Source organism: Chinchilla lanigera, unplaced genomic scaffold (genome assembly GCF_000276665.1).
Source record: "Chinchilla lanigera isolate Chin_1 unplaced genomic scaffold, ChiLan1.0 scaffold00037, whole genome shotgun sequence".
Lineage (NCBI taxonomy): Eukaryota > Metazoa > Chordata > Mammalia > Rodentia > Chinchillidae > Chinchilla > Chinchilla lanigera.
Genome location: NW_004955438.1, coordinates 2,059,220 through 2,077,601, shown reverse-complemented (window position 1 = coordinate 2,077,601; position 18,382 = coordinate 2,059,220). Strand labels below are relative to the sequence as shown.

The window sequence follows — 18,382 nt, the reverse complement described above, 5'->3', positions numbered from 1 at the left end:
TTTTTTTGGTTTTTCTCCGGTACCGGGAACCGAACTCACGACCTTGCGCTTGCCAGGCAGGCGCTTTTGCCGCTGAGCTAAATCCCCAGCCCCCTTTCTACTCATCTTTATTCTTCTGTGACCACCACTTAAGGGTCTAATGCCATTTACAACTGCACCTCACGCTGTGCTCCTAGCTCTTCCCACTACCTGTGGTTCAGTAGGTTACTGTTCAAAAATACTCACTTGCCACCCCCGCCCAAATGCACGGGTGCAGCATATTTCCTCACACGTTGACTTTGGGCTCAGCCACTGATTTTCTCTGGCCAAAGAAACATTAGCAAGCATGGCATGCTGAAGTATTTTAAAAGTACTTGCTCTGTTGTACCTCTGGCATCATTATAAGAAAAGCATGCCTGAGCTATCCCATCAATCCTAGCAGGTGAAGAACCAGAGCTATCCTACCCAGCCACCCCAAACATGACCATGCTAAATTAGCCAAATGTCATTTAACCCGCAGATGCAAGGTCAGCACATTCACCCAGATGAGTTTAGTCTAGATTGACTGCCTTCACATATGGGAGCTAATCTATGATTACTGGGCCACGCCACCAAGATTTTTGTGGTTATCTATAGGATAGTAATAGCTAGCCAATTCATCACCCCAAGAGCACTCTTCTACTGAGATATGTAATAAGTTAACAGTTCCTTTCTGCACCCTGGCTCCCGTCATTGTATGCAATGCCCATGTGCTCAATGCTCCGGTTTCGTGGCACCTTGCTCCCTTGCTCCAGTAACCTGCACCTTCATCCCTAGTCCCTTAATACCCATGTACATTTGGACCTAAAAGTGGTTCTCTACCAAATAACGATCTCAGAAATCTTCTTCTATTCTCCATCTCTTTCTAGTCCTCCTCTCTAGCTTGAACAAAGCCATAGCAGCCCAATCTCTTCACTTCCATGATATATCTCCCCTTCCCTGCCCTATTATTTTCACCTCTCACTGGGAAAGACTTCATCATTCCCCCACCCCCCGGACTCCTACTACCCTGAAAATCTTTCACTTGGAGAAATCTAAGCACCCACTTCCCCTGTCCCTGAGCAATGAGTCAGAAGCAGAAACCAACAGCCCACCTGTGCCAGTGTGTGTAGCCATAACTTTGCCCCTTGCAGCTTCAGTTGCTGAGTAATCCTTAAACTTTCCCCAGTCTACTCCCTTCTTCAGCTCTTTGAAACTCTTTCTACCTGGCTTACTGATGTTACAGGGGTCCCATTTTACTGGGAAAGTATAGGCATGAAGGCCTTTACCTCTTCCCTTTTCAACTACTTGTTCTTTGTCCTCCCCACCTATTCCTTTCCTCTCTCAGTTAAAAGAGAAAAAGGTCCCTTTGAGACTGACTCACCCCAGGGCTCTTGCTCCAAGTTCTCCCATCTCCCTGGGACTTTGCTCTATCAGTATTTCCCTGAACTCCCTCTATAAGCTCCTCTGACTGTTTTCCCACCCCACCCACTGCTCAACACCCTGCCAGTAACCTTAAAAGGAAACAAGAATCTTTCCTCTTCCCTCATCTTTAAGATATTCTTTATAATCTGTCTCTTTATCAAAATTCATAATCTCCATGCCTTCCTTTCTAGCCTCACTCTCTGCATTCTGGATTTTATATCCAACATGTCCCCAACTCACAGAGCTCTCCCAAAGTTACCATGGCTTCTGAGATGCTCAGCCAGCTTCTTCTCAGGACCAGCCTGCCCCCTGGGGTTTCCCACCTGGGTCCCCTTTCCTGCCACTTTTCTGTGCTCCTCCTCCTTCTCTAGGGGTCCTAGAGAGTCACTTCCAGTTGCTCCTCTTCTCTTCTGCTCCTACCCTCTGGGAGTCAGTGTCCCCTGGAGCTTTATCCAAAGACCCCTTGACAAATGACCCACTCTCCCTGACACTTTTGGTCCTAGATGTCCTCCAAGCAATTCAGATATCAGCTGATTAAAACCAAACTCATGGTTTTCATCCTCCATGCAGTCTTTTATCTATTTCTTCTAAATTGGTTGTCTTCCTTAATATCCTCCTGCTTTCAAAGGCCCAGCAAGCAACCTGGCAGCATCACTTTCTCTTCTCCCCCTCTTTCTCACAGTCCCACACCCAGTCCTTCTTAAATCCCAGTGCTATCTCCTATATGTCCCTCATTTCTTGCTCTCTCTCCTTTCTTCTTTCTACACCCTCCTCCCCCTTCCCCCAACTCACTCACCTCACTCGCTCAGTCCAGACAGATCTCTCATTTGGATTCTTTCAACAGCCTAATAACTGATCTTCCAACTCCTCCCCACTCCCACCTCTCCTTCTGCACTGCTTCCAAGCCAGAATTAACTTTCTGAAACCCACATTTAAACAGATCACTCCCATGCTTCTAAAGAAGCTCCTTGCTGCAAATAGGAAAGAGTCCAATCTCTTTAGATTCATATTCCAGAAACAAATCATTTTTTAAAAAACCCACCAGATACTAAGCACTGTTCTCATCTTATTCTTGCAGAAATCCACTGATGTATTATGACCTCCATTTTAGAGATGGGGAACATTGATACTTTAAGGCTAGTACACTTGTTCAAGGTCACACAGGTAGCAAGCATAGCCAAAATCAAAACCAAGTCTCCTAAGTCAGAGCAAGGTCCTTTCTTTAGGGTCCATTATGAATTAACTTTTGAGATTAATCATGTGCACTTTGGATGCATGATGGTCTACATATATCCAATGATGTTCCTCAAAAGTAACCTCATTTTTCCAAATTTGTCACCCTATTCAATTTCTTTCTAGAAAAAAAATCTGAATTGGATCTTACTTGAATCCTGACTTTTCTGATCCCACTGACTTTAAGTTTAATGTAGGGGTAATAAACCCCCAGGCTAAACATTATAAAGTTCTCAGGATCAGATATCACATAAAATTTCATGGGACCCTATTATTCCCTGGAAATATTTACCCTGTCTATTAGAGGGGGCTTGTTACGAGATGAATTGTGTCCTTCCAAATACCTATGTCAAATTTCCTACCCTCAGTGACTAATGGCTGCATTTGGAAGTTGATTCTTTAAAGGGGTAATGAAGTTAAAACAAGGTCATTAAGATAGTCCCTAATCCAAACTGGTTGGTGTAAAAGAATGGAACATGTGGACATAGACTACCACAGAGAGAAGATGATGTGCAGACATAGTGGGAACACAGCCATATACAAGCCAAGGAAAGAGGCCTCAGAGACCAGTTCTGCCAACACATTGATCTTGGACTTCCAGCCTTTAGAAACATGAGAAAATTTTAAATTTCTGTTGTTTATGCACCCCAAACTATAGTCATTTTCTATGGCAGCCTCAAGCAATTATTACAGAGTAAGCACTTTAAGACCCTCAACACTGACAGGAATGCTTCTTGTCTAGGTGCCCTGGTGCTTCTGACACTTTCAGTCCCAAAGGTGAGGAAAAGAAGCTAGAGAATTTGAAAAGCTAAAGACAGCCCTTTGTAATAGCTTGTGTGTAGATGTCCCCCAAAGCCTCAGGCAGTCATAGGTGGGGCCTTTTCAGAGGTGGCCGGATCTAGAGTGTGTGATGCTGGAATTGATTCACGGTGCAATGCTACGTTCAAGGGCACTAGTATTAAGGGAGTGTTACCCACCCTGAGTAGCCTGGATAAGATAAAAGGGGCAGGAAGATCCTCTTAAGGTCCCTTGTTGTTTTTGCTACCTTCTGCCCATCATGAACTGCTTCTCCTGTGCAATACCTCTCTGACACACCACCCTGCCTTGGACCCAGCTGATTATGGACTGAAACTTCTACAAACTGTGAGCTAAATAACCCTTTCTTCCTTTAACTTTGGGTGTCAGGTATTTTGTCTCAGCAACAAGAAAAGCAACTAAGATACCCTGCTTTGTGGGCAAATGAGAGTAGTGATGTGATACCATTATTCCTATCACCTGATAGAGGGCTCCTGGGGCCTCTGATGTACTATATTCAAAGATTAAATTCTTGAAGAGAAATAAAACCCCAGGAAACGAGATGCTTTCCAATCAGGGTGGGGGGCCTGCCTTATGACATCTAGTCTTGGGTGTCCAGATTTAATAGATAGTAAAATAAAAGAAATTGTGATCCCACCCAAAAGACACTATACCTAATATGGGACATTTTTTATTTCATCAAGTAAAGGCTTTTAAATATTTTTTAAATTTAATTGATTGATTAATTTTAAGAAGAGGTCTATGTTACCCAGGCTGGCCTCAATCTCCTGGGCTCAACAGAACCTCTGCCTCAGATTTCTGAGCAACTAGGGCTATGGGTGTATGCCACTGCACATAGCTAAGCCATTTTTAACACAACAAACTATACATCAGTTAAAAGAAATTATATATGTATATTATATACATGCATATATATCAACATGAATAGATCTAAAAATGTTGAAGGGGAAAAATGAAGGCGCATAATATGTTATGATACTATTTATATAAATTTAAAGAATATTCATGCATAACAACACAATACCACATGTTGTTTATTCAGACTTATAAATGTATGTAAAAGTTTGAAAAATATTTCTTGAAGGATGCAACTCAAGCTCATTATAGTTTTTCTCTCTAACACAAGGTTTCTCAACCTGAAAACTATTAGTATTTGGGACCAGGTAAATCTTTGGTGTGGAGCTGTCATATGCATCGGACTATTTAAAAACATCCCTAAGCCTCTACCCACTAAATGACAGTAGCATTCCAAAATTTCCTTGGTTGAGAAGGGTAATGTACTAACGAGATGGTCAATAGTAATTGTTAAATCTATATTTGTAACGTTTTCATCCTTTAAAAAAATTATTGGAAGCAAATATCTGTCAATTGTTCATTTGAATGATTGATAGGAATGTGAGGAGTGGTATTTTCCTGAATCTTATAAATTTATAAATAAAAGCTACCATCTATAATAAGCATAATTTCATTTTTAAAAGGAGCATTTTTCAAATTAAGTAAACAGGAAGGGTAGATTTAAATGAGATGGTATAGGCTGAATTGTATACCTGGAAAAGAGATGTTGATGTCCTGGTCCCTGCTACCCATGAATGTGACCTGATTTGGAAATATGATCTTTGCAGATATCCAGGCAAAATGTGGCCCTACTGGAGAGCAAGCCCTAAGTCTAATCGCCAGTATCCTCAGAAGGATGGAAAGATTTAGACCCAGAGACACATAAAGAAGGTCATGGCTTGACGGAGGCAAGGACTGGGATGATGCAGCAACAAGACAAAGGACACCAAGGATGGCTGGTGAGCACAGAAAACAGGAAGACACACGGAGGAACCCTTGTGCAGAGCCTGAAGAGTGAGCAACCACGTCAGGACCTTGGTTTCAGGCTTTACACTCTGTACTTGTGACAGATCAATTTCTACAGCCACCAGGTAGTGAGTGGTCCTTCTAGCCGCCCTAGCACACTAAAGATAAAGGAAGACTAATCATCTTCTTAAACTTAAGTCATCGCTGGGAAGGTCTTCATTCTGCTCCCAATGAAGGAAAATTTTGTTTCCAGTGACTTCCTCTTGCTAACCACTGTGAGGCTAATAGGGTCTGGCCAAGTAGTCTTAAAGGGCCCAGAATCTGGGCCATTGTCCATCTGGGATGGGAGAGGATACAACAGGGCATGAAAGGGCAGGGCTCACACCGGAGCTGTCAATAGTCCTGTAAGTTTTGCCAAAACGGGCCTCAGTTAGCTCACTTAAGTAACAGAAACAAAATAACTACCAGCCACAGGGCCATCTGCAGGACAAAACTCAGATGATGTAAACGCAAAACTCAGCCTGTGGTGGCTTTCTCACAGTCACCGCCCCTACTTTCTCCAAGGTGTCCTTTTACTGCTTTTTCTCCTTTGCTTGGCCCAAGCTCACTCCGCAGAGACAGTTTCTCCCTCACTCTTCACTTTTACTTTTTCAAATAAACTTTGCTAATGCTTAAAAAAGAAAGAAAAGAAAAACATTACTGCAAACTATCACCGGCCCCAAGCTATCATTTCACACCTGGACCAAAGAAAAGACAATTAATCCCAGGAAAGACAATTAATTTCAGACCTTTAGGAAGACAAAAAATTTGTCTTTAAATATAATTACTTTTATACTTGCTTGGGAAATCTCTATCCGGTGTCAAGAGAATTAAAAATGAGGGAGACAGACACATGCTGAAAATGACAGCAAAAATAAAGCCAATTAAAGTTTTTACGTCGTGCTCCCTAAAAAATTTTTAATCAGACTTCCTCCTCTGTTTCCTCTTTAACTGGTCATTTAGACAGAAAATTCCCCATGTTGCCCTTGAACCCACAGCAGTTTATCACGCTGTGTACGGGGCTTTTCCTATCAGGAGCTGTGGAGTCAGGACCGGTGTCTTGGAGAAACACACTTTAGTGGGAAGAAGGGGGCCAAAGTACAGAACACAGGCAGAAGTGAGAGGCCCTGACAATTCCACTCAGGTGCACACCCCTCCCCAGCACAAAGGTGGCAGTGCCGGGAAACAGCTGTGCCCAACACAAGAGTGTGCGCGAAGAACCACTCAAGCCCAATTCTCTAAGCCTTCTACGCGACATCAGCACCTGCGGGGTCGGCGTCGCTTCCCATGCTTCCTGGTCAACTTCCACAGATCCCAAGGAGCTACAAGTGGGCGCTGTTTGTCTTTGCAGTGACCTCCAGAAAGCAATTTCCACAAACCACACTGCCTCCTCTATCCCCAGCATTTACCTACTATTAGTACAGAAAGGATCTTCCTGGGATCAAATAAATCTCTCAAGCTGGAGGCCATGCCAGCCTCCTGGTGCTCAGTGCCCTGTGTGGGAGGGAGTCTGCCTGGCAATAGACTCCCTGTCCCTATTTGATTTCTTCCCATTTATAAGGATTTACAGGGCTTCTCATTGAAAGGAGGAAAGTTAGCATAACTCCTCCCTTTCCTTAGTGAAAGAACTTGAGCCTAGAGGCTAAGGTCCTGGTCCAAAGCATCCCTTAGGCTTCTTTTCTGTTTCAGAGAGATGACACTCCAAAATTTTTTCATCTCCTTTTCAGAAATACGTTAAAAAATACACTCTCCACAGGACAGGGGAGGCTAGGGTGGGTTCAAAAGCAAAATCAGTGGCAGAGACTGGATGGTAGCCCATCCCCTCATCCACATCCTCAATAGTTTTAGGTTCCCCTATCAAACAGGAACAAAACATGGCACAATAATAATATTTATAATGCACTTTAGAGTTTAGAGAAAAAACTCATGCACATATTTTCTCATTTCATCTTCAAAGTTTCCATTTAAAACATACATTATCGTTTCTACTTCACAGATGAAGAAACAGCATCAAACAGATTAATGAGCTACTCAAAGTCAGATCAACAGTGAGAGCAGAGACCACGTTGAACCCAAGCATCAGCCCTCAGCTGGCATCTATGGGATGACACAAGGGAGGCATAGACAGAGGTGTCGGTCCCAGCTCGGCCCCACCCCCAGCTGTGGGAGAAGTCACCACACCTCCCTAGTGGCAACTCCAGACACAGAACCTGGGCTGACAAAGACCTTGAAAGTCACCTACAGCTCTAGAGGAATACATCTTGTCCTGCTTTCATTGAGTTTCTATGTTTATTTTACTTTTACTTATTGGATATCCAAATATTTTCTTCACTTCCTTCTTTCTGTGGCTTATTCGCTAGAACAAAGCATTTCCATGGAGCTAGGCACTGGGGTATCATGATGAGCAAAGGCAGACATAGCCCCTGCCCTTGTGGAACTTTTAGTCCAGTGGGAGAGTCAGGAACTGAAGAGCAATCAGTCAGCACAATGCAAGATTGTGCCTGTGATACATTCCTCCACGGCCTGGGGTACCGGGCATGAACATGGATCTGACAGCCACAAAAAGGGGACTTTGGCACTCTTTGGAGAAGTGACACTTACACTTAGAAGAGAGAGAGACAGAAACAGAGACAGCGACAGAGACAGAGAGACAGAAAGAGAGAGACAGATAGAAGCATTTCAGGCAGAGGGAACAGCATGCAGAAAGGCCTCGTGGTGAAAATGAGCAAAACAAATACAAAAGACTGAAAAACCTGGGGGTGTGGAGTAGAGGTAACCAGGGAAGCACAGGAAGTCGTATGATGGAGAGGTAGGCAGGACTTAGGCAAGACCAGAGAGGGTAGGATAAAGGGTGTGGTCTTTATGCTAAGAGCAGCTGAAACCAATGAAAGAGGGAATGATGTGAGCAGATACATAAGAGCCCCTTCAAGCATCTGTTCCTGCAGGGCTGCTGCGAGGGGCTCAGAGAGCATGTGCAGACAAGCTTCACAGAACGCCCTGGCTTGGACACTGAGTTTCCAGGGAATACATAGGCAGGAGTCAGTTCAGCTATCTCCTTGGTCTGGGGAAGTAAAGTAGTCTTGCTTTCCCTCCTGCCTTGTTTCAGCGAACCCCTCAGTACTTTCACGTTCCTGTGCTCTTAGGGTACCCAGACAGGTGCGCCACTGAGATCTCACTCCAGAGGGCCTGCCGCAGGGAGCAGAAATGACCAACAGCCTCAGCTGCCACCCTTTGCATCCATCACCCATTCACAGAGACCACTTCTCTGTGGCTTCTCTAGGCCTGGTTCTAGCCAATGCGAAACATGTTAGAATGCTAGTGCCCACTCATTCCCACCCAGGGTGGCATTCCTCTAACAACCAGATTTTGCTTGGAGACGACCCAGCAGCCTGGCTGAAGTGTGCTCACAGCTGCGCTCTGTGGGAGCCTTCCTATCCAGTCCTTCCCTCCTCGTACCTTTCACAAGGTCAGGTCTGCGTGGAGGTCCCTGCCCTTCATGCTCCCTCTCCTTTAATCCTGCACAAGCACTTCCCCAATAAGACTAAGCAATCCCACTTTGATGTCTGTCTCTTGGAGGATCCATCTTCTTTCTCCTTCTATTCTCTTCTCCTTGCCTCAGACCAATCTTTCTAAAAGGATTAAGAAGACCCCCACTCTCCTGGCCTTACTTTCACAGGGCTCTCTGGGATTAGAGCAGCACATCCTGTCATTTCTTATAGCACCCTGCCCAAGATCTAGGCTTCCAGCCTAGATCCTAAAATATCAAGAACCATTTGTTTCCAAGGAAAGCACTAGATGAGCTTTGCCAAAGCTGTGGTTCTTCAAGATCAGTCAAACCAAGCAGCTCTTTAAAAAAGAGGTTTTCTAAACCATGTCACAAAACTCGAGTCCTTATAAACATGCCCAGTGGGTCTGACAAGGGGGAGATCTAGCAGGTAGGCCCTGGGAACCTGGTTCCCTTTAACCAGAACAGCTCCTCTTTCATCTTTTTTCATTTCATTTGTTTTATTTTTCATACTGAGATACTATGTGAGATTTCATTGCACAAAAAATAAGAGTTCTGCTAGCACAAGTAAAAATATATGTAATTTTAAAACTACTATCAGGGACTATCTGGTCATGGCAGACTACTACCATTAAAAAGTAAGTGGGAATCTGGTTAAAATACACACTGTGTCTTCTTGAAGTCATCAAAATGCTGATCAGATTATAAGAGAAAAGAAAAAACAGTTCCTGAAAGGAAACAGGAACCTGGAAAGGAATGGAAATCACTTCTGCCTTGAGGACATTTTCTGAGTTGGGAAAATCTAAACTTTGTTTTGACAGCTTGGCAGGCTCAAAGAGGCAGAAATTCACTCCCAGAACCTTCACAAGTCAGGGAGACCAAAAAGAAACATTCTTACAATAGGGCAGGCCCCCAAGGGAGAGACTCAGAAGGAGATTAGTCCACACAGAGCCTGAATATTAGGTTTGGATCACCCATGCTGTTGAGGAAGCCTCAAGTCTTCAATTTTATTTATGGTGCAGTCTAAGATATACAATACCTTCTGATGTACACCAAAAAGAAAAAAGAAAAAAATAATAAATTTTGTCTCTGGAAGAAGTCCCCTTCTTCATCTAGGGCTTTTTTTTTTTTTTTTCTTTTGAATTACATAGGGTCTCACTATGTCATTCAGGCTGGCCTTGAACTCACTTTGTAGCTCGGGCTACTCTCAAACTCACAGCAATCCTCCTGCCTCTGCCTCCCAAGTGCTAGATTTGCAGACATGTGCCACCATGCCTGGCATCTCAGGCTTTAATTTATAGTCATAAATAATCTTCATGTAAAATGACCAACACCCAATCAAAGATAACCAGGCACACTACAGTAAAAAGGCAAAAGATTTATCTGATCTGAAGAGAAACCAGAGTGTTCAAGCACACTATGGAACCATCAGTGAGAACAGGTAGAACTAATAGATATGAATGCATTGCTCTTTTCCTCTACTCTAAGACCCTATTGATATGGGAGGCATCTCCACTCTATCACAGCAAGCTAGTTACTTCTGCTAGGACTATCACCCTGAGATCTGCTAGCCGCATCTTCTATATCCCACCCTTCTGACAAGGTGGAAGCCTCTATGTGATAACCAAGAAGCTCCCAAGCTCCCTAAAAGACACTCCCAAGAACTGAGACTGTGATCCCAGAGTCAGCCTTATGCTTTCACTGTAGGGAGAAATTCCACAGTTCTATCACTATGAGAAGATGGAAGACACCAGGGAATCACCGGAAAGACAATAGCAATTCCCCTTTAGGTTACTGTTACTATATCACAGCCCCCCTTTCTTCCTCCTCCCCAACAGTTCTGACCCTGCCTGCCCTCCCTCTTGATCAAGACTGCTCTCCTAATTAAAATAAACAAATGTCAGGAAGCAATTACTGCAAAGAGGGAGGCAGATGGTAGAATAGCGGCACTCTGGTATTGCATTAAGCAGTAACTTGCTATCTCTTCAAAGTTTCTGCACTTTAATTAAGCATCGTTATAGACAGGTTCAATGAGCTTTGGAGTGGGGTTTATCAAATTAGCTTCTTGCAGGGCTGATGCTGTGTGATTGCAAGAGGTGTTCCTGATGCAAGGCTTAACTGTCCAAGAGGGCCCAGGAGGGGAGCAAAGGGCAAGAAGCCCCAACTCCACCCCCCAGCAGATCAAAGGAGGGAGTGCGACTCTACCCACAGAGGTAGGGATGGCGAATAGAGAGAAGCCAGACATCCCCTGCAAGGTGAGCAGCCACTCTCCTCTTCACCTCGCTTTTGTCTGCCTGTGTGTCACACACAAGAGCCTGGTCCAAACAGGAAGGACCAGAATCTGGGAGGTGGTAGAACACAGAGTTAAATCAGATAAGCTTTGATTCCAATCTGTCCTGAAATCCACATAACACTGGGAAAATGACTTAGTGCCTCAGTGGTTTTTTCTTTCACTTGCAAAATAGAAGTAAAGTAACTAACAATTACCCACTTTGTGCCAGACATCATTCTAAGCACTTTGAATGTTTAATTTAACTCACTGAGCCCTCCCGCAATCCTGTGAGGTAGGTATGATCATTACTCCAATCAGCAGTTGAGAGGCCTGAGGCAAAAGGAAGATAAAGTTGCCCAGAGCCACACAGCTGCTAAGAGATAGAGTCAAAATTTTTCAGCCAGGCAGGTTGTTTCCAGAATCCAACTCACTCCTGATCACAAAACACCACAAAGCAAGATACAAAATTATTTACTACAACTTGGTAATAAAATCAAATGAACCATAGCCATGCTCAACATAGATAAACCTCAAAAATGTTATGTTGAGCAAAACAGGACATGAGAACTATTCCATTTATATAAAATAAAGACATAAATAAATAATGCCAAAAACTGCATTAGTAGTTGTCTGGGGCCAGGAGTGGGGATCACCAAGAGATACAAGAAGACCTTCTTGGGGGTCATGGAAATGTTCTAGATCTTGATGGTGGCATTCATTATACAAGTGTATACATTTGCCAATGTTCACTGAACTCTGTACTTAAAACAGATACACTCTATTAGATGTAACTTTAAATCAAGCTTTTAAATAACCTACTCACCTAAAGGCAGAACACAAAAATATGAATGGCTGTCATCCTTGGGTGGTAGGATTCATTCATTCAACAAATTTCTACAAAGATTGATGTGTCAGGGAATGCTCTTGGTGTAGGTGACACACTGGTGTAAACAGATTAAAGCTCATGCCTTTTGGGCTTTAAATTTTAGTAGGGAGAGACAGGCAATGAGAGCATATGAAGTACTACAAGTACTATGCCCGGTGGTGATAAGTACTCTTTAAAAAAAAATAATAAAATAAACCTGGAAGAGAATTGAGGGGCGAGGGAATCACACTACCACTAGAGCAGGATGCCCAGCCTTTCTTGGCCTCCCCACACCCTCCACCCCAAATCTGCCTCCACCCACACCTTCATGCTGGCTGCCACCTCCCTTATCTCAGCTCTCCAGATCTCCCTGCCTGCCTGCCCTTTCTCCCCAAAGCCAGCAGGTCTCAGGCCTTTTGCTCTTGGCTTTCCTGCACACCCCCATCCACCAGGCAGGCCTTCACGCCTTGCTTCACACCACCTGCTCAGTTTAGAACATCGTGTCGCCTCCCAGGTGAAGACTCACTTCTTTCCATCGAGAAAATAAAACAACCTCTGGGGAACAATGCTTCAGAGGTCTGCACGGCCAAGACACTCACTGCATCCCCAGTGAGATGATCTGTGTCCAGACCCAGGAGTTCAGGTCGCTATCAGTATGAGTGATGGTCTACTAGAAGAGATGCTGGGATCATCACACTGAAGAAAACAGGACCCCAGCCCTCATGGAGGAGCACACGGAAACCACAAATTAACGTGTGATGTCTGATTAGTGAAGATCATTAGAACAATATGGTACTTTCTGTGAGCTTGCAGTGTACTTGGAGTTGTACTCAGCTCTTGGTATGTATAGCACTATATAATTCTCATTCTATCCCTATCATTTAGGAAAAAGGATGAACAAGAAAGAATTAAGAAACAAAAGAAAACACAAAGAAAAGAACAATGGTATGAAAATGTTAGTTTGCTGATGGCACAGTGCCTAGGTCAGGGGGACAGGTCGGTGGTGTCCAATTCTGAAAAGCCTCTGTGTTGAGTTAAGGAGCTTTACCATTATCTAACCAAGCAGGATTTACTGTGTCCTAAGCACTGTTTTAAATGCAATGCAAATATTAACTCATTTAATCCTTCTAGTGACCCTCTGAAGTAAGTACTATTATTGTCACCTAGTACATGTGAGAAAGTTGAAGTTGAGAAAGGTGAAGTAGCCTACCCAAAGTAACTCAGCTAGTAAAGGCAATCTGAACCCAAGCAGTCTGGCTGCAGAGTCCAGGCTCCTAACCCCTACCGGCGCTACACTGAAGAGGTTTCACAGCAGGCATAGCATTTGTCAAAAGGGCGGTGAGTTCAGGGTTTTTTCCCCCTTAGGATTCCCATCTCAGTATGTGAGAAAGGAAGAGAACATGGAGGAAGGACAGAGTAGGCAGTAGAAGGACCACTGGAGAAGGCACCACAGTGTTCAGTTCGAAGCTGCGGATGGCCCATTGGCACAAGAGGCAGGAGCAAAAGTGTAAGATATTTAAAGGGTGGAACCAGAAGGGTGTGATGACTCATGTGGTGGGGAGAGAGGAATATAGAAGCTGGCTCCTGCCTTTCCAGCTCAGGATCCCGGGTGATGCTGCCCACTCAGATACGCAGGAAAGGATGAAAAGAACATTTGAGTACATTGAATGTGGTTCTCAACTTACTATTGACCCTCAGTTGCAAGAACCAGCAGGCGCTTCTCTAGCAGGGCTGAAGCCAGCACTGTTGCTTTAATAGCAGTTTGTTTTGATGTGCCTGCGGGCAGAAGGGACCAGGAGTGTTATGGCTTGTATTTAGATGTTCCCCAAAGCCTCATACAGTCATAGATGGGGCTTTTGCAGAGGTCACTGGATCTAGATGTGTGATTACTAAGTCAGTCCACTGATTGGTTTGGCACCATCCCTGTCCTGATAGCCTAGATAAAATACAAAAGGGGCAGAAAGATGCTATTCAGATTCCTCACTTATTTTTACTGTCTTCTGCCTGCCATAAACTGGTTCTCCTCTGTGATGCCCCTCTGCAAAACCACCCTGCCTTGGAGCCAGTGGATTATGAACTGAAACCTCTACAAACTGTGAGCTAAATAAGCCTTCCCCCTTTAACTTTGGGTATCAGATATATTTTGTCTCAGCAACAAGAAAAGTAAGAGAAAGAGATAGGCAAGCTAAGCTACACAGAAGAGTTCAAGGTCAGAGGCATCAACTGGGAAGTCACCCACCCTTGAATCACTGTGAAAAGCACAGAACTAGGAAGGATCACACAGAGAGAGAGAAGGTCATGTGTAAGGGAAGAGGGTGAGTAGCCAGCCACTGGGAAACACGGTCACTTAAGTTACGTAGAAGAAATACATCAAAAGAAAGGATAGGTCTCTGAGCCTAAGAAACAAAAACACCTCACAGATCTGTGGCTAAGATTTTTAAAAGTCCAAAGTGATGAAATAAGAAAAGAAGTCAAAGGAACAACTCATAGTGTGAATTTGGACAAGTCTCTTTACAAACCTGCAAGCTATAATTTGGGCTTACTCATCTCCAATTTCCCTGCCAGTCATCAACCTATGAAACAGGGTAACAGCAAGACAATAAGTGACTTCAATATGGGGTCCACTGAATCAACCTGGGAACACCCAGGGTAGCAACCCCAGACAAGGTGTCCAGGCAGAAGTCTTGTCTACTGCCAAACCAATCCAAGGCCAAAGGTCAAGGAATGGAAGTAACTTATCTCTGCCTTTTACTTGCTGTTTTCTTTTTCTCTCTTAGCCCTTTAGGCCTTTGTCCCTCTCTCCTTAGAGAAAGAGGATCATTCTTCACAGGGCACAATATAGAATTCCTCCACAACCTGGTCACTCTCCTCTGGGAAGACATGAGGAGAGAAACATGGCATTCCCTGGCCATGAATGACCAACCAGAAAGAGTAAAAGCAACCTGAGTGTCTGTATTCTAGGAAAATATGGATACCATGTCATGGGACACTGAGCCTGAATGCTCTGCATTGAGAAGAACGCCCCTCCTCCACTTTGCAGCAAGGTGGAAAGACCTGAGAGATTTAGTCATGAAAGGACTTTGGAAGAAAAGTCCTCTTACATATAGAGAAACTCCTCCATGGTGTCAGAAAACAAAAAGAAACTGCCCTTGGGTACTTTACAAAACAGGAAGACAGACCATTTCCATATTCATGTCTCACAGGGGCTTCAAACACAATACATCCCAATGCAGATTCATCGTCCACCTTGCAGTCCTCAAATCAGCTCAGTGGACTGGTTTCTCAGGTTCAACAAATGGTACCAGCAGTTCCCCAACTGCTCCACATGAGTTGTTCCTTTCTGCTTTCCCACCCCTCTATCCTCACCACCATCACAGTAGATTAGTTCCCCCACCATACCTCACCTTCATTGCTGAAACAGACCCATTACTTCTCCACTGCATCCAGTCTTCTCTAGTTCATTCCCACACTGGAGCCAAAGTGGTCTTTGCATACGTTGAGTCAGGTCACACGACGCCTTTCCTTAAAGACTTTCAATGACTCTGGTGCTCTCAACTTGGAGCACAACCTCCGGCCTGGCAAACAAGGGCGTTCGTGGACTGACCACCCACCTCTCTAGATGAAGCCTGTCATCACTTGGCTCTTCATTAGTAACCGATGTCTCTAATGCACTATGCCATTCCTCCATCTTTGCAGAGGACAGTCCCACTACCTGGAACACTGCTCTTTCCTCTCTTAGGCCAGCCACATCAGGGTAATTTCTTAGGTCTTTGACTTCTCTTCTTCTAAGAAACCCTCATAATTCACCCCAAGCTAGGCTAGGTGGCTTTCTGGTGTGAGTTCACAGCACCCTACACTTTACTGCACTGGACTAACATCTTAAAATAATATTGATCGTGTCTCCTTCAGGTGTCTGTAAGACCAAGGATCTTGACTATTTTATCCACCATTATTTCTCCAACACCTAGAATAACATATGATAAGCATCATATATGCTTATTAATATACTCAGTAAGCAGACACAGAATTTTAGAAGCACACACTTGGAATGGCCCTTTGTGGTCACCCAGTGAGGGAATCTCTTGTGGCAAACATCTGGAGGCTTTGCTGCACACTTCTATTAGTCCGTGGAACAGACATGGGTTCTAATTTCCAGGAAGGTCTTCCTTACCCTGAGCTGAAATGGTTCTCCTTGTAGCATCCCCTTCATCAGTCACAGCTCTGTTCTCAGAAGTCATACAGAACAACTTTGTTGTTTCTTCCCTATGACAGCCCCTCACACATCCCAAGGCAGCTGTCATGTTCTGCTCATTCCCTGAATTACCTTTTCTTCACCTGTACATGTCACTTATTTTAAGAGCTCTTCACTGGCCTTGAACTCCAGTCCTTTCTCTCCCATTCTAACCAGTGCCTCCTCTGAATGAACCCTCAACCACAGAATGATGCCCTAAGTGAATTTAACATCTTTATCCTTACAAAAGTAATATCCAAAGACAAACATATTAACACAACATGGGGCTTCATAAGGTGAAGGAAATCTCTGGTTTGCAGAGTTCTCACCACACACCTAAGGTGAAATACATAATAGTAGCAGGAGGATCCATGCCATCAATGTCAGAAAATAAAACATACCACACAGAAAGCCAGGTCCAGGGAAAATAATCCATCCACCACTGATTCTTGCATCTGCCAGCTGCCTTAACTCATCTCCTTCTATTACAAAGTTCCATATTTCCTCTTCTAGATACCCTTAAGTAACTATCATAATGTAAGGAGAAAATACCAACATTAACCTCCTGCTTCCAATTCTACCTCTCAATTAAATCGTCCTCTTTCATCCAAACTCTGCACAAACAACTTGAAGTACTTCAAAACCATCCAAGTGTGCTGTGTACCCTCTCACCCCATCAGATATACCCAATATATGATATACTGTACCACCTCAATGGGACACCATGATGGGAAAAACAATAAAGACATTGCCTCAAATACAAGACCTAATCACTCTACACCTCCATGTCCTCACCTGTCAGTGAGGGGCTTGGCATAAATTTCTATACCTACTATTTCTGTCATTATATGAAATACTCAAACACAACCAAAGCAGCCCCTCCTGTAGACATGAACTCAACTCTCTCTACCTTTCAGTTACCAACTGACCTTGAAAGATTCATGATCCATTGGTGCCTCAGCAGAAGTCCCCCTTATAAAGTGGTCTTGTAAACTCACAAGAAGCTCCACAAACCTCAAAGAATGTGAAAAGATATACCTTGCAAAGTCCTTAATAGAATCTAAGTGACTAAAATCCAGTTACTTACAGCTCTTCATTGCCACATTTTTTGTTTTAAAGAGAATAATAATAAAAAAGAACAATAGCAAAATACCAACAACATAGACAAAAAAAAAAAAACAAAGCAAAAACAATGAAAATGATACAGGGTTTCTGAACAAAATGATAGGAATTAATAGTGGTTGTTATATTACATATTGTTCTCATCAGTGAAGTTGCTCAGATTGCCAGATGTAAGAATGCAAGATTGATCCAACCATTAAAGAGAATTTTAAAAGTAAAAAAAAAAAAAAAAAAATTAGAAATGATACAGAGCTTCACTAGACAAGATGGTAGGAGTTCACCTATGGTTGTTATATTGCGCATTGTTGTCTTCAAATTAGTTGTTCAGATTACCAGATATAAGCATGCAGAATTGGTCAAAAAGAAAAACAATTAGGTATTAACTGTTCCTTTCAATAAATCATTAGACATCAACAGTACAGTTAACCCTGATACCCTTCTATATAGATATAGATGTAGATATAGATGATATAGATATAGATATAGATATTTTTTCCTTCCTTCTTTTTCTCCTTTCCCTCATCCCACTTGTTTCTTCCTTTGAGCAGTTTCTTTTCACTGCCACATTAGAAAATGTTTTAGAATTAACTTGCTCACATTTGTCTTGTGTGTGATTACAACAGTAATATACATACCTGAGAAGAACTTGAAAATACAGAGGGAAGTAAAATTTCACCATTTGGAAATGATTAACATTAACACTTACAGTCTTTTTTACGCACATACTATTTAACTGAAAGCATAGTGCACATATTTTATAGCCATGTTTTCCCTCTGTTGTTACATGATCCCATTACCACTATTAATTTAATTAGTTTCCTGTTGTAAGAAGTTAGGCTATTTCAACTTTCTTGGCTCTTATAACTAAAAGCGTGAGAAGAAGTCTTTAAGGCTATTTTATATATCTTATTTCTTGCGGTAGAGATCTAGTATTTTGTTTTTTTCTTATTTTAAGAAATAAAAGAAGGAAAACATTAACGAACAGATATCCATTTACAAAATAGCATAAGAACAATACAAACAAAACAGAGTTACAGGGGGCTGGGGATTTAGCTCAGTGGCACAGTGCCTGCCTGG

General features: G+C 43.1%; 1 protein-coding gene across 18 annotated transcripts in view; it reads right to left on the bottom strand.

The window, feature by feature from the left end:
• Nrxn3 (neurexin 3) overlaps positions 1 to 18,382 on the bottom strand; it is a 1,559,809-nt gene that overhangs the window by 1,506,070 nt on the left and 35,357 nt on the right. The window contains exon 1 of one of the 18 annotated variants that reach the window (XM_013517253.1): positions 2,219 to 2,292. The exons of the other annotated variants lie outside the window; for them this stretch is intronic. The gene's annotated coding sequence lies outside the window, so the exon portion shown is untranslated. Of the gene's footprint in view, positions 1 to 2,218; positions 2,293 to 18,382 lie in introns of those variants that run through there. 18 annotated transcript variants of the gene reach the window in all.